This window comes from Schistocerca americana, chromosome 3 (assembly GCF_021461395.2).
Source record: "Schistocerca americana isolate TAMUIC-IGC-003095 chromosome 3, iqSchAmer2.1, whole genome shotgun sequence".
Lineage (NCBI taxonomy): Eukaryota > Metazoa > Arthropoda > Insecta > Orthoptera > Acrididae > Schistocerca > Schistocerca americana.
Window position 1 is genome coordinate 128,194,062 of NC_060121.1, and position 13,605 is coordinate 128,207,666.

At 40.8% G+C, this 13,605-nt stretch overlaps 1 protein-coding gene across 1 annotated transcript in view; it reads right to left on the reverse strand.

The window, feature by feature from the left end:
• The window catches only part of LOC124606333 (UDP-glucosyltransferase 2-like), a 76,507-nt gene extending 63,119 nt beyond the window's left edge, over positions 1-13,388 (reverse strand). The window contains exon 1 of the mRNA XM_047138316.1: positions 13,278-13,388. The gene's annotated coding sequence lies outside the window, so the exon portion shown is untranslated. The remainder of the gene's footprint in view (positions 1-13,277) is intronic.
• Positions 13,389-13,605: the final 217 nt, after the last annotated feature.

Below are 13,605 nucleotides of genomic sequence, written 5' to 3' on the forward strand. Positions count from 1 at the left end.
TTAAGTGTCAGTAAGTCATTTCTGAAAGTATTTGTATGGAGTGTAGCCATGTATGGAAGTGAAACATGGATGATAAATAGTTTGGACAAGAAGAGAATAGAAGCTTTTGAAATGTGGTGCTACAGAAGAATACTGAAGATTAGATGGGTAGATCACATAACTAATGACGAAGTATTGAATAGGATTGGGGAGAAGAGAAGTTTGTGGCACAATTTGGCTAGAAGAAGGGATCGGTTGGTAGGACATGTTATGAGGCATCAAGGGATCACCAATTTAGTATTGGAGGGCAGCGTGGAGGGTAAAAATCGTAGAGGGAGACCAAGAGATGAATACACTAAGCAAATTCAGAAGGATGTAGGTTGCAGTAGGTACTGGGAGATGAAGAAGCTTGCACAGGATAGAGTAGCATGGAGAGCTGCAGCAAAACAGTCTCAGGACGTGCATGTCAGCGTACTCTTAACTGGTGTACCTCTGACAAGGTGCCTTCATGTTCGTAACTAATTGCGAGGACGGCACAGTGCACAGAGGGGGAAAGCGAAGTAGTTGCCAAGCACAGATAGTCGATCCTAAACCCTGAGACACCAACGTAACTACAGCGGTATCCAGATGCGTTTACAGCGGTTCCCAACTCGAATTAATGCGATACGTCGGCAACGTTTGATTTTCGGACCCATGTTTACTGGAGCCGCTTGGTTACTGTTGGCCTGCACTTCCCATGTGTGAATTATTGACTATCACTTCTGAAATACCCTGTAAATGCGCTCTGTAGTATGAAGGCCTCGGCTGTGTAGTGTTTGTCCACAACAATTGGACAATCCTCGCAATGGCTGTCGGGAAAGGCAGGAGTCATGACTTGCCCCCGCATTGCCAAGGGGAGAGGAATGGCGAAAGGAAGGCAGTATAGCTGGCTATATACTGTCGTATCACGTTGGCTACCCCGTAATCTATCCAAAAGAATTTTAAAGAAAATATTTGGTAAAAAAATGTTTTTTTTTCATTAGTTATAGCTTTATATGTTAGCTTCATAATTAAGGGCCTATCATTTCGCTAATGATCAAAGTTATTATGATACTTTGTATACAAGAAACATACTGGGTAAAATTCATAAAGTTTGCAATGAAAAATAGACGTCACTTGAATTTGCGTTGGGTGCATATTAGACCATACATTGCTGCACATGAAATTTAGCTAACGTATTGAACTTTTATTTAGACTTGAGAGGAGGAGTCTGTCTATCGCTGATATCGAGCAAATTGATTTGTATGCATCGCACTCATTTGCGATCGCGCGTGCCAGCAATAAACCGGGAATGATATACTCTTAACACCACCTGTATCTCACGAACGGTTTGAAATATCGAAACGAGATTTTGTCAAACGACAGCGCAGAAAGAGAAGAGTGTTTTTCCACATGGCGAACAGGTCAAACTTCGTTACCTATCGCAAAATGTGAGTAACTGCAGACTTTTGCGATAAAATTACGTAATTCTGTAAGTCATCGATAGTTGGTGAAATGAGAAATTGGTGTGGCTTTGCAGCAAGATACTGTAAATGAAGAAATTACACGTTTATATTTACACCGAGAATCTGCATTTTCATAAGCTTTTGACCCGATTTGTTCTGAGTTCCTCGTTAAATAAACCACTGTTCCAGGATGCTGTCGCATCTGCAACTTGATTGGATTGTTGGGGAGGTGGCATTGCGTAAACACCGCATTGTTCTGACAGAAGATGCAAATTTTGACATGGAAACAAGAGAAATGTAGGTGATATTCGAAATTCACCACTGATGAAAGACTGGTTTTCAGGTTACAGCAAGCTCTAGTTGATAAGAGTGTAGAAAGGGGGTGGACCAATGGCCACATCGAAAAACTTGTACAATTGTACCATGAAGTACGTTGTTTGTCTGAATTACCACATAACAATGTAAAAAAGTATGTAGTACAAAGAGATGGCTGAAGCATTTCTCGACAGTATTCCAATTATGGAGAAAAGTGTTACCACATTAACAACAATATCCAAAGCCTGATGTTCAACGAGAGAATAACACACACACGTGCACAGACAGCATTTCCAGATGTGAGTGAAAATCGGGCGTAACATTTCGTACGTGACATCAACATCTTTTCTAACGACCTGTTTTTAGATGCTGAAAGCAAGCCAGATTGGAAATACGTTTCATTAGGGACCACTGATGATGCTTTACTTCAATAAAACGAAACGCATGTGCTGAAAAAAATGCACATTTTCTTGTTGTTGCAAAGACGAAATTAAAATACTTTTAATAATTTCTCAAATAATCTCAATAAGGTGTAAGACCGCTTGAAAGAAGCGTAAACGAAGGGCGGATGAGTTGACCACCAATAAATTGTTGCTTGTACTACGTTCATTATTGTTGGCTATTACCCGGCCCATAGCTATGTTACATCAATTATTTAACAGTTGTTAAGAGTTACTACATTCAACAAAGGCTCAAACAGCCAGCAACTGCCACAATTTTCTTCCTACCGCCGTCTATACTTTCTCTCGCTGATATAAATTATTTTAAAAGTGGGAAAATTTACGGATGGCCAAGAATTCGACTCGCAGACCTTTCCCTGGCACGTGTGCCGTAGCGCTCAGCCATTCTGGCACTTTTCCCGCACTGCCACGTCACATTATCTGAGCGTGAAGATGGGCAAATTGCGAACAGGCGAACGCGCCGCCTTTAAATGGCGGTGCAATCTCACTTAGTGTGACAAAGTTTCATGTTTCACATTTCTCAACAACATATATTGAAAAGAACAAGTTTTCACTACTACTCAATTATTTTTGGCGCACTGAAGATGGAATCCCAGTTTGATTTTACGAAGAGTATTCTACGGCATTGGATCCTTATGTCGCTTGCATTTATAGTGAAACTCTCGCCGAGCACAAAGTCCAAAGCAAATGAAAAAAGGCGCAGGTGACTCCAATGTACAAAGAAGGGTAGAAGAACGGACCTGCAAACTTCCGTTTGGTGCAGAATGCTCGAACATACGCTCAGTTCGAATATACTAAACTTTCTTGAGACTGAGTAGCTTATGTGTACGAAGCATCGCTCTTGTGAAACTCAGCTTGTCCTCTTCTCACATGATATACTGCTAACTTGGTTCAAATGGCTCTGAGCACTATGGGACTTGACAGCTGAGATCATCAGTCCCGTAGAACTTGAATTACTTAAACGTAACTGACCTAAGGACATCACACACCCATGCCCGAGGCAGGATTCTAACCTGCGACCGTAGCGATCGCGCGGTTTCAGACTGAAGCGCCTAGAACCGCTCGGCCACTCCGGCCGGCTATACTGCTAACTATGCTAACTATGAGCGAGCGAGGTGGCGCAGTGGTTAGACACTGGACTCGCATTCGGGAGGACGACGGTTCAATCCCGCGTCCGGCCATCCTGATTTAGGTTTTCCGTGATTTCCCTACATCGCTCCAGGCAAATGCCGGGATGGTTCCTTTCAAAGGCCACGGCCGACTTCCTTCCACGTCCTTCCCTAATCCGATGAGACCGATGACTTCGCTGTCTGGTCTCCCTCCCCATAAAAACAACAACAACAACAAAAAGCTAACTATGGATGAAGGGAAATAGGCAGATTCGACATTTCTAGGTTTCCAGAAAGCATTTGACACTGTGCTGCGTTGCTGGCTGTTAACGTGGGTACAAGCATATGGAATAAGTTCACAGATATGTCAGTGATTCGAAGACATCTTAAATAATAGAACATAGTAATCCTTGATGGCGAGTGTTCATCGGAGACAGGGATATCGTCAGGAGTGCAAGAGTGCCCCAGGGAAGTGTGATAGGAACGCTGTTGTTTTCTACATGCATCAATGATTTGGCGGACGAGATGGGCAGCAATCTGCAATTGTTCGCTGATGGTACTGTGGTGTACAGTAAAGTGTCAAAGTTGGTGACTGTAGGAAGATAAGACGACTTAGACAAAATTTGCAGTTGGTGTGATGAATGGCAGCTAACAGTAAATGTGGATGAATGTAAGTTAATGCGGATGAGTAGGAAGATCAAACTTGTGATGTTCGGGTACGGTATTTCTAATTTCTAGTGCGCTGCTTAACGCAGTCAAGTCGTTTAAATATCTGGGCGTAACATTCCGAAGCGATATGAGGTGGAATTTGCATGTGAAAGCTGTGGTAGAGAAGGGGAATTTTAGGAAAGTGGTTCACCAGTAAAGGAGACCGCATATAGGATGCCGGTGCGACCTATTCTTGAGAGCTACTCGAGTGCTTGAAATCCGTAACAGGTCAGATTGATGGAAGATATCGAAGCAATTCAGAGGCGGGCTGCTACATTTGCTACTGGTAGGTTCGAAAAACACAGAACTGTTACGGAGATGCTGCGGGAACTCAAATGGGAATCCCTGGAGGGATTGAAAAAATTTAGGGAACCAGCATTTGAGGATGACTGCCGAACGATTCTACTGCCGTCATCACAAATCGCGCGTAAGTACTACGAAGGTAAGACACGAGAAATTAGGGCTCACACGGCGTATAAATAGTCGTTTTTCCCTCGCTTTATTTGTGAGTGGGACAAGATAGGAAATGGCTGGGAGTAGTACATGGTACCCTCTGCCATGCAGCGTACTGTGACTTACGGAGTATATATGTAGTTGTAGATATATAATTTTTATCTTGTACAAACTGTCGGCATGCGGACAGGCGCGGACAATTTCACAGATTTCCGCACTCAGCTGCCACATAATCATCTCTCATTTAGTTTCATAATCGAAAAAACGTCTCCCCCCCACACACAAACACGCGTATGTTGGTCTAAATATACAATAGCAACACTTTTGTAACCTCATTACGGAGACGTGCATATTCTGCCCGAGGAAAGCAATGTAGACGTCCTGTTCAGTTTTTATGTTAACGGGATTTGTCTTCAAAGATGGACTTACCTCGTACATCAATCAGTTACTTCAGCACGTGCCCAGGGGCGCTTTCAACTGAAACGCCAAACTGTCTCGCAAACAACTGAAAGGCAAATATTACATTGGCAGTGTCGTCAAAACGTTACGATACTATTGTTGTAATACTTAAGAGGCTAAAATGAATCCTTGAAACTTCGCATTTTCTTTAACGTTGGTGAGCTTAGAGATTTGAACAACGCGATTTTCCTTTAATGTGCATCCCGATCAAATCAGAAAAAAGTTGTTCCTCGCCTTACAATTTCTTACTGTTCCTATTCTTTGCGTTGCTACTGTATTTACCTTGTACCCATTTTCTATGGTGAACTGTCTGATTATGTTTAGTTCTTGTGTGTAGCTATGTATGTCCATTGGAATTCTGCTCAGCTGTCAAGGGAGTATCTGAGTCTGGCCTATTTGTGGGCTGTTGAGTGGTCTGACATGTTGTGAATTATTGTGGAGGTTTTTTAAATATTGCGGACTAGTATTTGGGCTTTTTATTTTTCATGTGATGTCGAGGAAATGTATTGTTTTCTCTGCTTCGCTTTCAAGGATGAAGTGGACAGTACTGATATCTTTATGTAACTGTACCACAGCGGCATGTGTTTCATCTATCATGCTAATTATGTCACTAACATAGTGGCACATGTACAGTACTTTGTACTATTTAGGTTTTATTATTTCATCAAGAATTTTGTTTTCAAGGTGGTTGAGGAAGATGCTGGCCATCGAGCCACGCGTGACTGATCTCTTCACGAGTCCTTTCTGTAGGATGCAGAATTCATCTTTAAATTTGAAATAATTTAGCTCTGCAATTACTTCGAAAATAGTTGAGACCCTTTGAGCCTGTGTTTCTGGGATAATGTTTCTCTCAGTTGTCTTTCAATTATTGTGATTGTTCCTTCGTTTGATAGGTGAATGTACATTGATGTGATGTCAAATGAGAGTAGTATTGCTGTGTTGTGTATTTTCATAGACTTTATTTTTCGGTTAGGTCACTGGTGTTTGCTAGGCTTCTGTTGTTTGTGGACGTAAAGCGTTTTTGTAGAAAATTGTGCAGGTGTTTCGCTATATCAAATGATGGTGCAGTTCTGAAATTTATCATTGATCTGATCAGAACATCAGGCTTTGGAGAGGGTTGATTTGTTGCTGTGGCGCATCGAATGTCACAGCCCAGTGAAGCGAAAATCCAGCAGTGCTGATTATCAGTTCTGTTTTCAGCTTGGTGTGTGGTCCTGTATACATCTAACTATGATACGAGCGTCAAAGTTTCAACGAAACAATAAACGCACCATCCTCCACAGTGTTACTGCTACGTTACTAATATGGACGCCATATGTAACAGCTGACAGTAGCTCAGTATTGTCGTGAAAGATAATAGCATGCCGGAGATTAATTTTGAAGAAATTAATAACAAACTATTGGTGTGGAGGAACTTCAGACTACATGTTAACTTTAAGAGTACAATCATGACAGTGTGGAAAAACAAATTTATCTATAGGACATGGGGAACCAAAGTATGTCAAGGATTAAAAATTGTAAAACTTCATTAAAATTTATTGGTAAGGTAAAGAGGAATGTTATTAGTTATCTATATTAGGATAGACTGATACACATACCTTGAAAGCCTGCAACGCTTCATAAAATGTTCGAAATATCGATATGAGGTTTTGGATGTGTGGTAGTGGGGAAAGGAACAAAGAGTGAAAATTTAATTCTGGAAACAAATATTTTTGTTAATTGCTGAGATCCATATGTTATTCTCAACAGAATTTGACAGTATTTTGCTGTGTTATTATTAGTCACATTATCTTTTTGAGTTACTTGCGTAACTAATTTATTTTTAACAGTGCTTGACAACTACTTAAGTAAAACTTAACATTCACAGATAAACATTTAACAAATGAATGTGGTAAATGTGCGGGTGAACTTCTCCTGTGAAGAGCAGTTACAAATCTGGCAGACTATATTTACATAGCGCTGGATGTGAATTCTTTTCCTGTTGCAGACATTATTGGCTACTTTCTCGACACGGTTAACGGGCATTAACCCAACGATCCCATCCAATCAGCCGAGAACACACTAATCACATAAATATTTTTTGAATTACATTCGATGGCTCTTGAAGGGAAATATGATATAATGAGTCCTAACATACGTTGCTTTAACATTTCATAAAATCAATGGGAAATGCGATAAAAGTGAAGCCGAAGTCCGCCAACACGAGGTAAACTCGCAACTACTTGAACCAGAGGTCGTGACATACATACGGGGTGTTCAAAAAGTCTCTCCGCAGTGCCGTATGATTATTCACCTGCCTGGGTTTTTCCAACGAAACAATAAACGCACAAAGATACTGCAGTGATATTCTGTACCCATTCATCGGAGAACTTGGGTTAAGTGAAATACTGAACGGTTATTTTCAACAAGATGGTGCAACCGCGCATAAGCTCGCGTTTCAATGTCACTGCTTGCTGATGTTACTGGTGATCGCATAATTTCACAGGGACTTTGGCCTCCACGATCGCCTGACCTAACACCACCTGACTTTTTCTTCTGGGTTGCAGCGAAAGCAACTGTCTATCAAAACGTCCAAAATCCATCGATGAATTGAAAACTGCAATATCCACTTTCACTGCGTCTGTTACAGAAGAAATGTGTCTGGAAACATGATTAGACGTATTGAATTGTGTAATCAAAAACAGTAGGGACACTTTCAACATTTAATGTGAAAATTTGTAAGTAAAAATGAATATTCAATAAATTAGCAACTTGTATTGCACTGAGTTTCATTTCGGTATGTTGAATGCGGCATATGGCACGCGCGGCTAACAATCATACGGCACTGCGGAAAGACTTTTTAACACCCCGTACTAGGATTGATACTGAAAGTCGTCAATCAGTTCACTTCTCGATAATATTGCGGTTTTGCTTTAACATGTTCGCGGGGTATATTCTCTGTGTCTGCGTTTGTTCCTATTTCTCATGTAAGGTGGAAGATCACGCTGGGTACCTAATTTGAGTGTGTTTAATACTCATTTTATTGATATTACTAGTCAGCACAACATGTACCCCATCCGTCCTAAACATGGATGGTCGATCGTTTTCAATGAATGTGGGTGTAATTGGAAACGTATGCAACTGGGTTAATTCAGGTGGAATTCTTAGTTTAATTTTGCTGTAGCAGACTGAAAAGACAGCTGAATGTAATATTCGAAGTCCTCTCCTGTGCCAAAAGTCTGTGGCAACATTCAGTCGCGCGCCCTTAAACGTGCCACCATGCTGTTGGCCCTTTGAACCCAGCCTGAGGACGCCGTCTTCAAAACTTCAGCCGTTGAACGGAGTGAAAAATTTTAAGGCGGAGGAGCGATCTCTCGTTTTTTTCTGATAGCAGGAAACGCATGGAACCTCGGGCCAAATCGTCTTGCTGATTGGTCAGTGCATCCCTACCAAGTTTTTTCGTCCTCTGTAGGCGCAAGAAAGGAAGTTAGGATTTTGACCGGGAGTTACCGGGGCACAGACGACTTGGATCGCAGTTCCATTTAACGTAGATTCAGATGGTAGCGAACTTGGTCCTTAATTTACTTTATATATCGTGCGCCCAGTTAACTTTCAAGATTATTTTTGCTGTGAGTGACGAACCGCCTTTGAAGATTGACCAGTTGTTAATGTAAAGTGGCGAAATTTTCTCTCGATTACTCGGGGAGTTTGAATCCTTGTGTGTGGGCAATTTCGCGTCCATGATACGGTCCTTAATTCACCCAGTACATTGGGAGAAATTGTACGTTATCACCATTTGGTTGTTTGGAAGCATACCATATTACTGTTTATATGTCATTCATGTAAGTGCAGTTTCAGGAGTAAGCTCCATCTGTTAAATAAATGAGCATTATACAGCTACTTAGATCGTTGAACTTCACCACAATGTACAGAAGGCCAACCCCCCCCCCCCTCCCCCCCTCACTCCTGCAGTCCTAAACCTCAATAATCTGTTCCAGAAAACTATTTGGAACGTTTAATAAAGAGCAAACTTTCATTGGTCGCTGCATGTTCACTAATTAAATTTTCGATAGCAATTTCAAATTGACGATAGAAACTAGCGTAATATTAAATGAAAATTCATGGAACTTGAAACAATTTGGCATTCAGCGGCTCAGTTATGGTTAAGCACTGTTATTGTGTAACAGTTAGCTCTTACATACGAAACATCCTTGGTACAAGGTGAAAGACCAGGACAAACACACTAACGCCACCATTAAAAACTCACCTCGGATTTCTGTTTCAGCTCGAGGTGACTTTACAATATGCTGGCCAACTTCGGCCTTCCATTTTTTCACAATTCCCAGCCATTTATGTACACATACAAAACACTTAATCGCAACAACTGTCAGTCGTTATAATTCTGCTCAGTCCAAGGACTTCCGAATGTGATAGAAAGAGGGCGAAAAACTTAGTATTTTGGTAGGTACAAAGGTGACAAGTTACAGTAGTACAGCAAAAACATTCCTCACTTTTTAGCACTATCACGTGCCAAAAGTCTATTTCTTAGGTGCATGCATCAAGAGAGAAGACAGACGATCGTATAAAAGTAGTTGCAGGAAAGGCAGCTAGCTGCAAAAATCATAAGCAAAACTAATACACAAGCAAAATAGGTAGCTCAAAAAACACTCGTTTCCGAGGTTCTTTAGTATTGATAGTCTGGGACACTTAGTTACCAGGGAGAACTAATAGGGAAGATAGTAAACATCCAAAGACGGGAGATACCTTTCACAGGCGTTTGTTCAGTAAACTCGAGATAATCGCGGGTATGTTCTTCAAACTGCAGTGTCAGATGCTGCAAGAAAAGCTTTGCCAAACACAGGTTTACAATTAAAACTGCAAGGTCGTACGTAAGGAAGAAGAGTTTACAGACTTATGACTTCCTTTTTTTATTAAAACCGACCCCAAAGTACAAAACAAAACAGCACATGGTTACGTGCACAATTTTTGTTTAAAATTTTATGTAAGGAGAAAAAATATATATGGGGGAAACAATTTGTCTACTGGTTTATATGCCTTGCTATCGTAGTCAACACTCACTGCAAAAAAGAGAACGAAACGGCATATTTTACAGCAAAGCATTTCCTTTGCTGCAGACAGTATTGACACAAAACCGGAACATTGTTGTTTACAGGAAATACATAACCCTCGTGCGTGGAATTTTTTACTAGGGTATTGTGTAGAAAGCTGAACTAAAAGAGTCAAGAGCTTCTCGAAATGTCTGCTAACAGTTTTCCCTTTACAGATTACTGTAGCTATTAATACTCTTACCACACACATTAAAAATACGTGGCCTGTGTCTGTCCAAGAACTTTTGGAGATTTTTTGCTAACAGTGCGTCCCCTTTGTATATTATGTGTATATATTTATAGTGTGTATATAGTAAGAAGAAATTTCGTATATATCTTCCCGAACGTTCAGAGAGTATCGGATAAAAATTTGAAGTAAATACGTCAAGAACTTCCCGAGACACCTGGAAACAACCTTTCCCCTTTAGTTATCGTATTTATAATTTATACATATTTAAAAAGTGTGTAGCCTATGTCCGTCGAAACGTGTATTAGAGTATCGTATAAAAATTTGATGTAAATCGGTCAAGAAAAAAAAAAAAAAAAAAAAAAAATGGCTCTGAGCGATATGGGACTTAACATCTGAGGTCATCAGTCCCCTACAACTTAGAACTACTTAAACCTAACTAACCTAAGGACATCATACACATCCATGCCCGAGGCAGGATTCGAACCTGCGACCGTAGCGGTCGCGCGGTTCCAGACTGAAGCGCCTAGAACCGCTCGATCACATTGGCCGGCGGTCAAGAACATTTCGAGAGTTTTGACAACATTTTCACTTCATAAATATAAAATTTACAGCCTTTGTAGATTCGAATGTTTATGAGAGCATCATGTAACTATATAAAGTAAATCGGTCAAGAACTTTTCAAGTTGTTCTGTTGTTCCTTTTCTATGTAGGCGATTGAGGAGACAATCTGGGCAGCCGTCTTATGTTGTTTGCTGATGATGCTATGGTTTATCGTCTAGTAAAATCAGAAGATCAAAGCAAATTGCTAAACGATTTAGAAAAGTTATCTGAATGGTGCGAAAATTGGCAGTTGACCATGAATAATGACAAGTGTGAGGTCATCCACAACAGTGCTAAAAGGAATCCTTTAACCTTCGGTTACACGATAAATCAGTATAATCCAAAGGCCGTAAATTGAACTAAACACCTAAGAATTTTAATTACGAACAATTTAAATTGGAAAGAACACGTAGAAAATGTTGTGGAGAAGGCAAACCAAAGACTGTTTCATTGGCAGGACACTTCTGAAAGTGTAACACATCTACTAAGGAGACTGCCTACACCACGCTTGTCCGTCCTCTTTTGGAGTACTGCTGGGCGGTCCGAGATCCTTACCAGATAGGATTAACAGAGTAAATCGGGAAAGTTCAACGAAGAGCAAGCAGCACGTTTTGCATTATCGCGAAATATGGGAGACAGTGTCACGGACATGGTATAGGATGAACACAACTAAAACAAAGGCGTTTCTCGTTGGGGCGGAATCTTCTCACGAAATTCCGATCACTAACTTTCTCCCCCGATTGCGAAAATATTTTGACGCCGATCTACGCAGGGAGAAACGATCATCATAATAAAATACGGGAAAACGGAGCTCGCACGCATAGAGTAAATATCTCTGAAGTGAGCATTCACATGCGCAGAACAGATTTTGTGTTGTCAACATACATTGCCGGCCTGGTCACGTGTTCTCGGGACGTCGTGTGTTTGTCCGTATAGCGCCCTGTATATTTCGAATGTCACTACATCCCTAGTACAGACGGATCCTTTTCGTACGTGCCGTGGATTATTTACATATGTTGCGCAGACATTTTAACAGTATCCATTTGATACCGGGAATAAACCAGCTACGTAACTTTTAAGGGCAAGTGATATTACATTCTGCTTCTTTGCGATAGGTGTCACAGTTCAGATACACTCGATTTTTTGTAGTTTTCGGTATGATACGGCACTTTATAGTATTGCGGAGCCTCACGTACATTTTTGCGGTGATGGTCTTGCAAAACGACAGTACGCTAGTACTTTTGAAAGTCTCCGAAAAACACCGAATTTGCCGCACATTAGCGATTATATCCCTGCTAATTCGTCTTTTTTTCTGCTATTTCTTTATTTTCTCGTTTTTGCGAATTAAAGCACAATTTTTCTTACTGGTGACACTTTGAAGTACTTATTTAACGCATTTTACGTACTTGCTCCCAGTTTATTAAATAAATAGTAGACTGAGTAATCTATATACATAATCGGCAAGTCACTGAAAAATGCATGGAGGATAGTATTTGCTGAAACAACTAACCATTCCCTTTCCTGTTCCACTAGCAAATTTACGAGAGGAAGCGATTGTTTGTAATCTTTTGTACGAGCCGTAATATCGATTATATAGTCATAAAATCGTAGAAAAATAGGTCTACAGAATCAAGCCTTAATTATAATGCGTCTCGAAATTTTTAAACATATACAGTGTCTGTTACTTATATGATAACTATAATTAGAGCTACATTGTACTTGCCCATGAAAAGTTACTATCCCTCCTTTCACATATTTTTCTTTGGGTCCGTAGCAACAACAGTAATTTACCATCGCTATTACATTATCAACAAACGGTGAAATACAAAAAAAAAGCTCTTGATATTATAAACTTCAAACGCTGCAGAAAGTACACACGCACAGCGAAGTCCCGAAAACACGTGACAATCCTGGTTCAATGCTTACAACATGCGCAGAACACAATGCTCACTCCAGAGATATTTACTCTATGCTCGCACGGAAAGATATAGTGCGTTTTCTGCGCGCTGTTCGAGGATGGAGTAATAGAGAATTATTCTGAAGGTGGTTCGATGAACCATCTGCCAGACACGTGTGATCTGCAGAATATTCATAAAGAAGAAGATTTGGAATAAAAATTTAAAGAGCGTCTTATCTTTATATAGTAGTATGGATATAGATTAAAACAAGACAGTTCGGTACAAATACGCAAAAAATACAAAACGGCTGCGAATGTATAAATGGAACAGATTGGTGGTACTGGTTTTACAAGGTGACTAATAAGTCGAAACTTAGAAGAGAGGCGGTGCCAAGCAGAGTTTGATCGAAATGAATTCGCGTACTGGTAGTGTGGTAAATGTTGAGTATCTTCAAGGTCTTCTAAGCATTTAAGCCTTAGCTCTTTGCTTGTTATTTGTTCCTATAAAAACGCGTTATATAAGGCGTTCACTGACCTCAGTAACTAAGGAAGCTTTTCCGTGGGCGTTGGCTACGCACGAGGTGTGAGCACGTGTAGGTCGGGTACAGTTGCTCAATCCTCGCACTGCTAGCGTCCCGGCCACTGACTGCCGGCTGCTGAGTCTTCGCCAACGTTTTGTAACGGGCGCGACCTTGACGTGCGCAGCGTTGCATCATTGCTGCTAACTCGCACCAACACGGCGCGGTGCGGCAGAGATACTAGACCGTTAAGATATCGCTCGTGTCACGGTGCACGTGGTATTGTCGATGATTGGATGCTACGATAAGAGTGTCTCGAAACGTGGTAATTAAATAATATACGCA